The 12,885-nt window shown below is 36.8% G+C and overlaps 1 protein-coding gene across 4 annotated transcripts in view; it reads right to left on the bottom strand.

Moving 5' to 3' along the window:
- Window positions 1-12,885, bottom strand: part of fra (neogenin protein frazzled) — a 65,961-nt gene that overhangs the window by 28,783 nt on the left and 24,293 nt on the right. The window lies entirely within an intron of this gene.

The raw sequence follows: 12,885 nt of genomic DNA on the forward strand, positions 1-12,885 counted from the left end.
GAAATGGCCATTTCATTACCCTACGAAAATAGAGGAGAAATATTATGAATTTGTAAAATATGAATTTCGAGAATTACACGAAAAACTTAATTTGACACGCTCCTCTCTATAGCAATTTCTGCTTTGGTTACTGCATGGATTTTGTTAAAATTCAGTATCTACAAGTCAATTTATCAGGAAATAAAAAATAAATATAAAACATAATCCATTTCATTAAAAAGATTGACGAATAATGTAAAAACAAGAACTAATACACATCAGCTGTAACATTTTATTTTTATCTTTTTTCTTTATTGTAAACTATGAGATGATAAATTAAACAGTATAATGTTTTACTTGGTTCTTTTTGACGCTTTATCTGTTATGAGATTATCTAGCATCGATGAAATTGGTGATAAAGAAGTGGTGTTTGGCGAGATGAGTAGGTACGAGAATTTGCCATGGCAGTAACTGACATACGCCTTATTGGCAAAATCTCTGGGGGGGGGGGGGAAACCCTATCAGATAATCGAAACCACGTCAGAACGCAGCCTCAGATCAGAAGACAAAAGCACATTATAATCACCGCTACACCAGTAGCTATTAAATGCTATATTACCAATGTCTGTCTTCAAATATTGTTTTACAGAAATACCTGTACTGTATTACATAGGCCTACTTAGGAAATTGTTCAAGTGCCATACATTCAATTTGAAACATTTGTGAACAATGATTTCTTTGAATGAAGTCTATCTGCTTTTGAATCAGTTTTGCAGGAGATGGTTTTGGTCAGCAGTAAACTCCCTCTCGATTTAACAGCTGACAATACTGGTACCACACTTGAAGGCAAACAATAATCCTAATGTCGAAATTTATGGAAATAGCAGAAGGATTCCACACGTTTTATTACAGAAACATTAAATGAGAACTTTCAGTTGAAATTTTAAATATTCTCTAGTGGAAATCAGTTTTCCTTCAGTATTTTGATTCAATCTCCTGTTATTCATCAAGCAAGAAATTTTCTCATGAAATTTCGGCCAGTGTATGGGATCCGTGCCCACCCAGCATCGTGATGCACTTGAGGAGCTACGATAGGTAGCGAAATCCGGTTGCGAATGCCAGCTATAACGGCTGGGGGGATCATCGTGCTAACCACACGATACCTCCATTCTGGTTGGATGATCGTCCACCTCTGCTTCGGCGTGTGGGCGTGAGGCCAGCAGCCGGCTGGTCGGTCTAGGCCCTTCACGGGCTGTAGTGCCACGGATTATTATTATTTTTATTATTATTATTATTATTATTATTATTATTATTATTATTATTATTATTATTATTGTTGTTATTCATCAAGCACAGTGTTGGCAGATTCACTGATAATAATGTTTAGTATTTCGTTCTCAGTGCAACTTTGTAGTATATTCCTATAATGGTTGCGATTTACACAGTACCGGCACTGTTCATTTCTTCTACAGTAAAGGAAGTAAGCTATATTTTACGTTATCATATGAATGCATGTGACAGGACTCATCCTTTTGATAATTACTTTTACTCGTAATCAGAAACAAAAGAAAATCGAAGGTTTTCTTAAAAATTCGATACTGGACTATGAAGAACAAGCACTTCGGCAGAGACTGTACTTCAGACAAGACCAACCAAACGCACTGCACAGGCGCCCGTCTTCCTGCTTGGCCACGTGTAAAATGAGGAAGGCTGCCAAGTTGCTAATTAACTAGTTCCGGCGAACTTCAATACATGCAACGCCACACAGAAAGAAAAACGAAAAGAACGAAGAAAGGAAAGAGAACTGGCGAAAGGAAAACAGAAGAAAAGAAGAAATGAAGTATTGACAATAGAAAGAAAAAAATAAGAAAAGATTAAGTGATAAAAAATAAAAGAAATAACTTTGCGAAATAAACGAATATATAAAATGGAGTGAAAGAAAAAAATAAAGAAAAGGAAGGGTAAGAACGAAAAAACAAAGAAAAGATAAGAATGATAGTTCTCTAGAGGGTCAGTTCGTCTGTGCACAGCACTGCATCTCTTTTTCATGCTCTGCTCCAGCGCTGAATCATTTATTTAAATATTTACGGCGGGTGAAGGACCTTATACCACCGCGCGCGACCTTCGCAGGAAATTCCTGCTGACACGCTCCAGCCGCCTTACTTCTCCTGTTACAAATCGCTGATTAAGTTTATTATTAACATGTTCTTACAAACGGACCCTGGTTCGAGACCGGCGGGCAAAATGGAAATACAGTGTGTCATTCGTATAACGACTACGTAGATATCATTGAACCTTGTATCATGCTACTCACATAATGGAACGTCACGTGTTACTTTCTCCATAATACTGTTTGTAAGAAGCTACACTTGAATACTGAGCTATATGAAACGTACCGTATATTAATATCATAAGATGTCTCTTGCAAAAGAACAGACAATACGACTATTGGAAACAGGGACTATAAAAATCCTTAGCAGGGCTCGGTCGGAAAGGAAGTAAAATTGGAGGTTCCACGCCATAGATTCATTGCACGTAGAAGAGCCCTGTCTCCGGTTGAAAATTATGTAGCGAAAATTTACCTGTCAGGCACTCCTCGTCCCACTAGCACCCTTAATTTGAGGATTGATGTCCGATTGAGATTGCAAAATAATATCTTTGCAGGACGTTTCTCACTGGCAAAATAGAAAACAAATTAGAAAATAATGGTGGGTGAAATGAAATTTTAAATTAAATTATGGTTTATTTAACGACACTCGCAACTGCCGAGATTATATCAGCGTCGCCGGTGTGACGGAATTTTGTCCCGCAGGAGTTCTTTTACATGCCAGTAAATCTACTGACATGAGCCTGTCGGGATCGAACCCGCAACCTCGAGCACAGAAGGCCAGCATTATACCGACTGCGCTACCCAGGCCGACCATTGAAATGAATCCAGTGGTGAATAGCTAATGGACCTTCGATACAATAGTAATAGAAGTAAATTCATCATATTTAGGGGAAATCACTCGTTGAGTATTGTGAAGTTAGGCCTACATTCCTGATATATTGTGAGATATCTACAAACTCAACAGCCCATCAAACAGCATAGCTATCACCAAAATTGTACTGTTATAAGTGAGTTCAAATTTCAACTTCCCCGCTTTTTCCCAATACAAAACGCGAAAAGGTAGTTTGTACCAGTTATTATATTTATTCTGAATGCATTATCCTTATTATAGATGTGACCAGAAGCAACTAATGTATCCGATATCTTCCGAAATGAGCGTTTTGAAATAGACATTTAACAGATCAAGTGAGCCGCTCTCAATCATGCCTTAGTAAATCAGACTGTAGAGAGAGCAATTTGGTACGAATCACAGGAAAATTACTTTATTTACTTTTGTTTCTAATCCGTAGAGAAATTCAGTATTTTAGTGTAGGAAAAGTGAAGTATCAGTAGGCACGACTGTATCATATCCAGCGACCTCTCGCGTCCATTGTCAATCTCATTAGAATTAAGATCAGATTAGCGCAGCTACATATCCAGAGGCTTTCGTTACTGGTTTATTGTGGACCAGCCTTTATTACAATATCGACAGCTGTAATCATGGAAATCAATAACGAAATGAAAACAACAGTAATCACATTACTTTAATAAAATACAGAATTTGCACAAGACGTGTAAACCATATCCATGTGATTTTACACAAAAAGTGAAATCAGTGTAAATGAAAATTAAATTCACTGTGATCGGTTATATAGGTCAAGATGTAAAATTTGTGAAAGCTCAAAGACAGATGGCTGGGACATGTAAACAGGATGCCTGAAACACGCACTCCTATTAAAATGTTAAAGAGTAGACTATATAACAGGAGGAGAAAGGGTAGACCAAAGCTGAGGTGGATGGATGGGGTATCCAAAGATCTTGAAATTATGGGAGTGAGAGGCTGGACTAACATGGTGAAGGACAGAATAAGATGGAAGGTTATTGTTAAGGAGGCCAAAACCCACCCCGGGTTGTAGCGCTAACTGATGATGATGATGATGATGATGTGATCGGTTATATGTTATTATTAATATTATTATTATTATTATTATTATTATTATTATTAGTTTGCACAGTGATACTACTAGAATTGCAGTAGTCAAAATGACTAAAAAAAACTAAATGTGTACTTTGGTATAATGAATCACAGGGAGCTAGATGAGGCACCGAAGTTAAGTACTATAAGTTGTTTGTTGAATCTGATTGTTTTGTAGACTAAAGAGAAAAGCATGGAGGATGAACCTCGCATCAGTGACGTTCAGATAATGCCATTCGACAATCATTAATAATTTGTTGGAAATTCACGTAAATCAACGAGATAAGTTGCTAAACAGTTACACATGCTATATTCAACAGTGCGATCCCCCTTGAAATTCAAAAGTTACAAGTACCAACTGGTGCAACACACGACAGCCGAAGACATTTTCATAAACTGAAGGCGAAAATCTCTACAAAAGCAAAACCATCTTCAGTGACGAAGCTACTTTCCATCTCTTAAGGCGTGCAGCCCGACATAATTGCAGAATTTGCGGGAGCGAGAATCCACATGCAGTTATTGTACATATGCGAGACAGTCCCGAAGTTCAAGGTCTTCTGTGCTCTATCCTAAACCACTGTGTTAGACCGTTTCTTTTTCACCCTGTGATTTACTATACTCACACAAACTGCAGCAATCCATTCTGTCGATTCTGAATGAAGAATGAAGAGGGAACTAAAGGTATGATGTTTCAGCAATACTGAGCGCCTTCGCACTTTCACCGTGAAATTCGAAACTTTTAGATCGAATGTTTGCATGTAAGTGGATTGGTATACCGGGTCCTATAGTATGGCCACATCGTTCTCCTGACCTGACACCCTCGACATTTTTTTATGGGGTAACATAATTAATGTTATTTATGTCCCAACAATTTCTGCTACTTTACCGGAGCCCGTTGAAAGGAACGAGCTGCTGAAGCTGCAGTTACACTCAGTATGCTTGACAGTATTTGGACTGAATTCGAATACAGCTACCGTATCTGCTGGGCCACACACAGTGCACACATTGAACATGTACTATCAAAACATGTTTACGCTTCATTCCTGCTTCTTTTACATTTTCAGGAATATTGCATTAACAATGTGTACACTTTATATTAATTAAACCAATTAAATACCTAGATATATTTGAATAGAAGCATTTTAAGTAACAATGAATGTACAAACTAACCTAACTTATAAATTATGTTATCCTTGGCAGACAATCAAATGTTTCATGATAAAGGTACAGCATAAATATTTTTTAATATCGTCATCGTTTACTAAAATTCAGCGACTGTAATTAAATTGTAATCCCGTTATAGCCATTTATTATTATTATTATTATTATTATTTACTTATGGCTTTTAGAGAACCCGGAGGTTCATTGCCGTCTTCACATAAGCCCGCCATTGGTCCCTATCCTGAGCAAGATTAATCCAGTCTCTAAACATCTTCTTGGGTTACATTCTAACAGCTGTATCTCTGTATCCAATAAAAATTGGACACATTTTATATGAAATTTTTTATTCGAATTTGTCTATACTACCACCTCCTAAAATATTCACTATTCTTCCTGAAACACCTTGTATTTAATGTGAGATTCAAGTTAAATTTTGACGATACTGAATTTCATGTAGTATATGTAAGGCCCCTGAAAATTAGAAATGATCGAACATACTGCACCTTTCCTTCAGTTAGGAATTATTTTTTTAATTATAAGATCAGTAAAGAGAAGACTGCAGACATAACATTTTATGTTAAAATGGATGCCTTAGGAAGACAGAAAATACTATGAAAGTTTAATTAAAAACAGTACATAACTTTCCTTGTTTTAAAAAACACTACATACGTAGTTTTTTCGACTTATTATTCTCCAATTCATTTGTAAAATTCTGTTAGTAAAGATACTAATGTCATGCATATCTAAGTTTTATTAACCATTCTTATTTAATTTCTTTTCAAAATACTGTTAACAATTAAGGCTTCCTATGTCATAGTACAGATACCTAGCTTTTATTTTTTTTATCTCAGTTCTAAAGTAGCCTACTATTAATAATAACTGAAGTATGGGCTGTAACAATAAGTAGAAATTTTAAAACGTTCACAAAAAAAAATGTAAAACTAAATAGAAGCCAAATTACTGTATTTTTACCTTGAAATCTCACTTTCCACAAAATTGTCGCTTACAGCGTTGTCACTGCCCCTGCTTCATTCAATTCATTTCATATCATAATACCAATAAATTAGTTCTAAGTATTAATTTTTAATTCATGTCTAAAATACTGTTAACATTATTTAAGTCTTCTGATATCATAATTAATGTTCATTCTTGTCCCATTTTCTCTTCTTAAGTTACAACATCAGAAGATATCAGATGATACATGACATTAAGATATGTTGATCACATGCCGAGACTAAGAGGAAGGCAGAAAATAGGAAAGATTGGAGAATGCTGGGTTTGCAGTGAAAGATCTGTCCATGGTTAGAACACGTATGTATGTATGTATGTATGTATGTATGTATGTATGTATGTATGTATGTATGTATGTATGCTATAGGTCCTATCTAACAATTCCTCACTTCATAATATATTTTTCAACGTAAAAAGGTTCCATCTGAAAAATGATCATTTCAACAATAGGGATATAGGAAACCTTTGATTATCAAAATCTTATCACAGACTGCCCTCCCTTAATGAAAGAACATGACAGAATTTCAGAAGAAATGAATTAAAAATGGCAAATATTTTTTAATTTAATTCAAGCTATTATGTTAGTTGTGGTCAAAGTCCTCTCCTGAAAATGCAGATAGAACCTTTTTATCACATCACGATATTTCACTGCGGGTAAAGGCGGCCGGCACGTAAGACTGGCATCCTTACTGCCGTTAGTACCGGTTGTCTATACTGTATGTGTCCCGCACCCTCTGGACCTCCATGGTTTGTGATGGAAATGTCTTGACTTTAAAAGGAATATTATGTAATGGCAAAGTTACGCTCGCTCCCCCTTAAAGGATTCTAATCGAACAGAATTTCTCTTCACAATATATTTAAATGAAAGATAGCAGAAAGCGGCGCGTCGAATCGAATGGAATTCATGAGCTAGAGTATATTATTATTCCACTGCAGGAACTTCTTGTTTCGGGTATAATCGTATGTTTTCGTGAAGCCTTCGTGAAAAAACGAACTATATCCATTTTTGGTAGCTTAATTTATTTATTGAAAGTTATTGCTGAAAATAGTAAGGCTCACAAAAAAATTAAAATTTAATAATACAAACTAAGAAAAATCAATAAATCTTGTTCAAAATTATCCGCTACTGTATGAAAAAAAAAAGTACTACCGTAATAATTATGCCCGTAATAATGTTGGAGCGAAATAAGGAAATTAATGGAAACATCAGGTAAATATTGAAATCGAAAGTAGCGCAGAAGAACGTAATTTTGTTTCCATCTCTCTGAAGATGGTCAAATAAAGTGAAAAATTCTCCTTGTCTACTTCTAGTTTAAAATATCATGAATACAGTATTCCCTTTTTTTTTCACTTGGTTATAAACTGAAGGTAGGAACTTACACTACAACATGAGGATATTATTAGGTTAGTTGTGCTTAAACTATCGTTACGTCATGAAAGACATGAAGCCTGAGGTATGACCAGGTTACAACTGAAATGTGTTTTGTATCGCAGCAATTGAATGGGGATATGTTTCTCGTGCGTACAACGAACACTCTAGGCATACCTAACTTTGTAGTTTCTGTGGGTAAATTCCTATCTTTAGTTATAACTTTATACACTTAACTACGCTGTATCAACTACTGGGCTATTTAGCGTCAATGAAATTTGTGATAGCGAAATTTGGCGAGATAACGCCGAGAATTTGCCATAGATTATCTGACATTCGCCTTACGGTTGGGAAAAACCTCGGAAAAAACTAAACAGATAATCAGGCCAAGCGAGAATCGAACCCACGCCCAAGCAAACTCCGGATCAATAGGCAAACGCGCTACCGGCTGAGCTACGCCGGTGGCTTCCTTTTCTTGTTTTGGATATTTATTTATTTTTCCGCCTTTTCACGTAACTGTGTTAAAGCTATTATGAGATCCATTTTACACTGCAACACGCTTCGGCTCGATTCCACTAGATGTGAGCAGCGGAAGACATTTCGTTTCGATTCGATCCTGTTTGATTCCACAAAGTGGAAGCGGGCCTTTATATGCCTATCTACTGTAGTTCAAAAATAGAGACTGTATTAAGTGTTCAGCATCTATGTGTCTGTCTGTGTATACCTCCAAATAATTTATATGTATCTATACCGATCTTGACTAAACATACTTAACAGAAATAAAATGAAAGATCTCGAGTCGCACATTCTTAAATAGAAGAAAAGGAGATGAAAACTAACCTAACACTTTACAATGCACCAAAGAATTTCATCGGATATAATTAATTAAAATACATTAAATTTTACATAGGCGTCGTGCTGCAGCAGAGCAATCATACAATGAATTTTTTAATATATTTTTTTCAGTTGGTTATTTAACGACGCTGTATCAACTACTACGTTATTTAGCGTCGATGAGATTGGTGATAGCGAGATGATATTTGGCGAGATGAGGCCGAGGATTCGTCATAGATTACCTTGCATTCACATTATGGTTGGGAAAACCTCGGAAAAAACCCAACCAGGTAATCAGCCCAAGCGGGGATCGAACTCGCGTCCGAACGCAACTTCAGACCGGCAGGCAAGCGCCTTAACCGACTGAGCCACGCCAGAATGTGTATTTTCTCTAAGTGAACAAGAGCATTCCAGCCATTTATCATAAAATAGTATTATGATTACTGCATGCATTGTATTCTTCACCTGACATAATTAGGAACATTAAATCCAGACGTTTCAGATGGGCAGGGCATGTAGCACGTATGGGCGAATCCAGAAATGCATATAGAGTGTTAGTTGGGAGGCCGGAGGGAAAAAGACCTTTGGGGAGGCCGAGACGTAGATGGGAGGATAATATTAAAATGGATTTGAGGGAGGTGGGATGATGATAGAGACTAGATTAATCTTGGACAGGATAGGGACCGATGGCGGGCTTATGTGAGGGCGGCAATGAACCTGCGGGTTCCTTAAAGGCCATTTGTAAGTAAGTATTATGATTATGATTTACGAGTAATTTACTACCAGCCCCTATTATAGTAGCAGTATCTTACTGCCGCACTCTGGCTAAGATGAACTTAAGTAACAGCGAAGAAGAAATTGTCATGGCTGAACAAGAACCGGAACAATGTCACACAAAATAGCGCCGTCGCGTTCACGTTTATGGTCATACTTGTCCTCTTGATATGAGTGAATCTGCAGCCCCTATTAGTGTTGCTAATGTTGCTCAGCCGATGATTTGTGGTAGGGTAATAATCTGAATATATTAGGTGGCTATACGCATGTGCAATGCTCCCGATGTGGTCGCTACAACCAATATCTGGCGTTCAACTTTAGAGCTGCAGCCGTGTGTACAGATGGGGAAACACCCACGTTATACCATGCCTTCGTTGCATTAGATTTAGTCACTTATTCAATGTATACATTATTTATCATAGCCTATACACTGACCGGAAAAAGTGAATAATTTTTTAGTTATAATATTTTTCTCTTCCTTAAACTTTATTCTTTCCAGATTATCACAAACTTAACATGTGTCCTACACACATTATTGCAGTTACCAAAATCCCTTTTGTTTGCAGTTGAATTTTATTTTTAATTAGCTGAAAGCACCCGGCATTTCCCGGATTGTCCTTTTTGCTTCTTTTTTTAATTAAACTGGTTGTTAGACTTTTCGAAAATTCCAGAAACTCAACTATAGACAACCAAAACGAATGGTCTTTAATAAGCTTTCCTCGTCCATAAACATTAATCTTTACAGAGCGTCACTTACATGAATTAATGAACTTCTTAGCCAAATGCCTGACAGGAGTAACTCAATTTAAAACATCTGCGGATCAGGCAACGAAAGAAAACATTTCATCACGTGCCTTACTTTCAAATGTTTTTTTTATTTGTACATATAAGTTATATATATATATATATATATATATATATGTTGTTGTTTAATCAACTGTCCGAAGACAGGTCTGAACCTCACAAGTAATACCAAGAAGGCACCACTTATGAGGCAACTAGGCTAGGAGATAATGGGGAGGGTGGCCAGTTCCTTTCCCCCTCCATTGCAAATATCGCCGACTAGCTACACACACACACACACATATATATATATATATATATATATATATGTGTGTGTGTGTGTGTGTGTGTGTGTATGTGTTTATTCATTTATTCTGGCGCAGTTAAGTCCATCAGACCTTCTCTTCCACATCACCAGAAATACAAATAAAATAATAGAGAAATCAAACTATAAATAAAGTAAAACCAAACGAACATATATATATATATATATATATATATATATATATAGGCTACAGTCACACAAACTTTAAATGAATTAGCATTGTCTTGAAGTTCAGCAAAACAAAAACACACCCCTCGGTCCCTATACGCTCACTTAGCATTGTATCAATGTTCTACAGATCTTACATTTTATCTCTGCTGGTCAGTGACTTAAATTTCAAGTGGCTTATCTTCGTCATGGGAGTCAACATATTAAAAAGCATTGCAACCTTTCTGCCGTCTCCTTCCCTCACCTCGCAAATGTGCCTTTCACGTAATTTCGTACCTGTGTGTGCTTTCACTTGAATTTCGGAGAAAGCTGACCATAAACTGGGAATTCCCTTGTTCCCAGTCTGAACCTGTTGGGGTGTCATCAAGAGCCAAAACTTATCTATCTATTGGTCGTGCCAAAGAATCATATATACGTATATAATTTAATTTATATTGGAAGATTTTTTACTCCTTCACCGCTGTACGCCTATTTTTTAATATGACTTGAGAAACTATATCTCACAAATTCAGAACATATTACAGTATATTAATTCTTAATTTATACACAGAATAGAGATACAATATAAACTCGCAATAAGTCATTTTTAACATATCTTTTCATGGGAAACACTCTTACCAGCAGGAACATCAATCTTCCTCCTCCTGCTTTTCATGTTATTTACTTCGTTTCCTCCTATGCAAGAGGTTCTAGTGTTCTCTAAAACTCCTAGAAATGCTCCATTTACTACCTCTTCATGGACTCCTCTATTTGGCAATCGCTGGAGCAATGATATTTGCTTAGAGGGTTGCTTTGCATAATTTTTTTGTGATGCAAAGTATTCACATAATTTTAAACACATAAGATTTCGCTTCAACATGTTTTGTGATGAAATCAAAGTTCCTCTGTTTGGTAATGATGCACGTGCTGGTGTGAGGAGACGACCGGGAGAGCGTCATATTGGAGATGTAGTCACTGAAAGAGTTCCTTTTGGAGGTCACTTACGCTCTGGGGAGAAATTACGTTGGACATGAGAACAGAGCTTGTAGCGATTCGGAAGAGGAGAAATCAGGATCTGACTGGCGACAGGCATGTCAGTGAAGTTCTTAATCCCCATGTACGACCTGTAGCAGAATGTATGGGAGAAGAACTTTTATTGGGCCATGACAACGCCCATCCCCATATTTCTCGGCGTGCACAATATTTTCTTACCCGATACCACATCAACGTTCTGGAGTGGTCTCCCTGCAGTCCAGATCTTAATCCAACAGAACATCTGTGGAATCATCTTAAAAGAAGGGTTCGTAAGCGTCCACATCCGCCACAAACGCTCCAACAGTTAGAGGAGGCTTTACAAGAAGAGTGGCAAAGAATTCCACAACCTAACATTCGCACGCAAATCAGAAGTATGCCAAATCGCTGTGCTGCCGTAATTCGAGAAAGAGGAGGAAATACATATTACTGAGATTGAATAGAGAAGAAAAGAAGACATTTTTGTTTTACAATGTTCACAAGTTTCATTTTCATTTTAGACACCTTCAACTGTATTTGTTCTTAACATGAGGACTATACGTTTGATTTAAGTTTTCTATTGTAGGAGTTGGCAATAAACTACGAGGTATTTTTCTGTTAATCAATTTTGTACAAATTATTTTCTGTACTAGAAAAATAACAATCGAAAACCATTATAACTAGACTTCGTTGAATTGCCACACGCAGCATGCAATCAGGTTGCCGATGTACGGTAGTATAGAGGAGGTGGGCAACCTCCCGGTCTCGTAGTATAAGCAGTTCATGTTAAGAGATGTGACCGGTCCAAATAGAGCAGCTACAACTAATGTATACCTATGTAAGCACTTGTTTTTGCATTACTGTGGTCGGAATAGTCAAAGCTTAGCATTTGTTCAGTGCAGACAAGAATTCAATCAAACATACTACAATGAGAGTGTTGCTGTTCCAAACAATTTCCCCTGGAATACCCTTACCCCCGCAGCCAGTCTTGACCCGTTGGTTGGATGATTTTAATTATTATGCAGAACATTAAGGCAAAAAAAATGAAGGTAATTGATGCATTGGATAGCACAGACAGTTCCGCTGTTGCAGATGTAAAAGCATTGCCTTCTGAACAGCTATTGGAAGATATTCTGTTCATTGATTCTAGTTTTAAAATCGTGTCCAAAAGCATCACCCTGTTAGAATCGTCTAAACTACAACTCTCAGAAGCCCTTAATATAGTGGATAAAGTATCACAAATCGTTATCCAAAATAACAATTCACTAATTTCAGAAAAAGTGAAATGTAAGTTGAGAAACATTATTGCTAAAAATTCTGCCTATTCACAACTTCGTATTATAAATTATGTACTATCAGGTCACGACAAGACGTCTGAAGTTGGTGTACTAAAAAGTAGCGGCTTTACGTTCTTCAAATATGCACCT

The sequence above is a fragment of the Periplaneta americana genome, chromosome 15 (genome assembly GCF_040183065.1).
Source record: "Periplaneta americana isolate PAMFEO1 chromosome 15, P.americana_PAMFEO1_priV1, whole genome shotgun sequence".
Lineage (NCBI taxonomy): Eukaryota > Metazoa > Arthropoda > Insecta > Blattodea > Blattidae > Periplaneta > Periplaneta americana.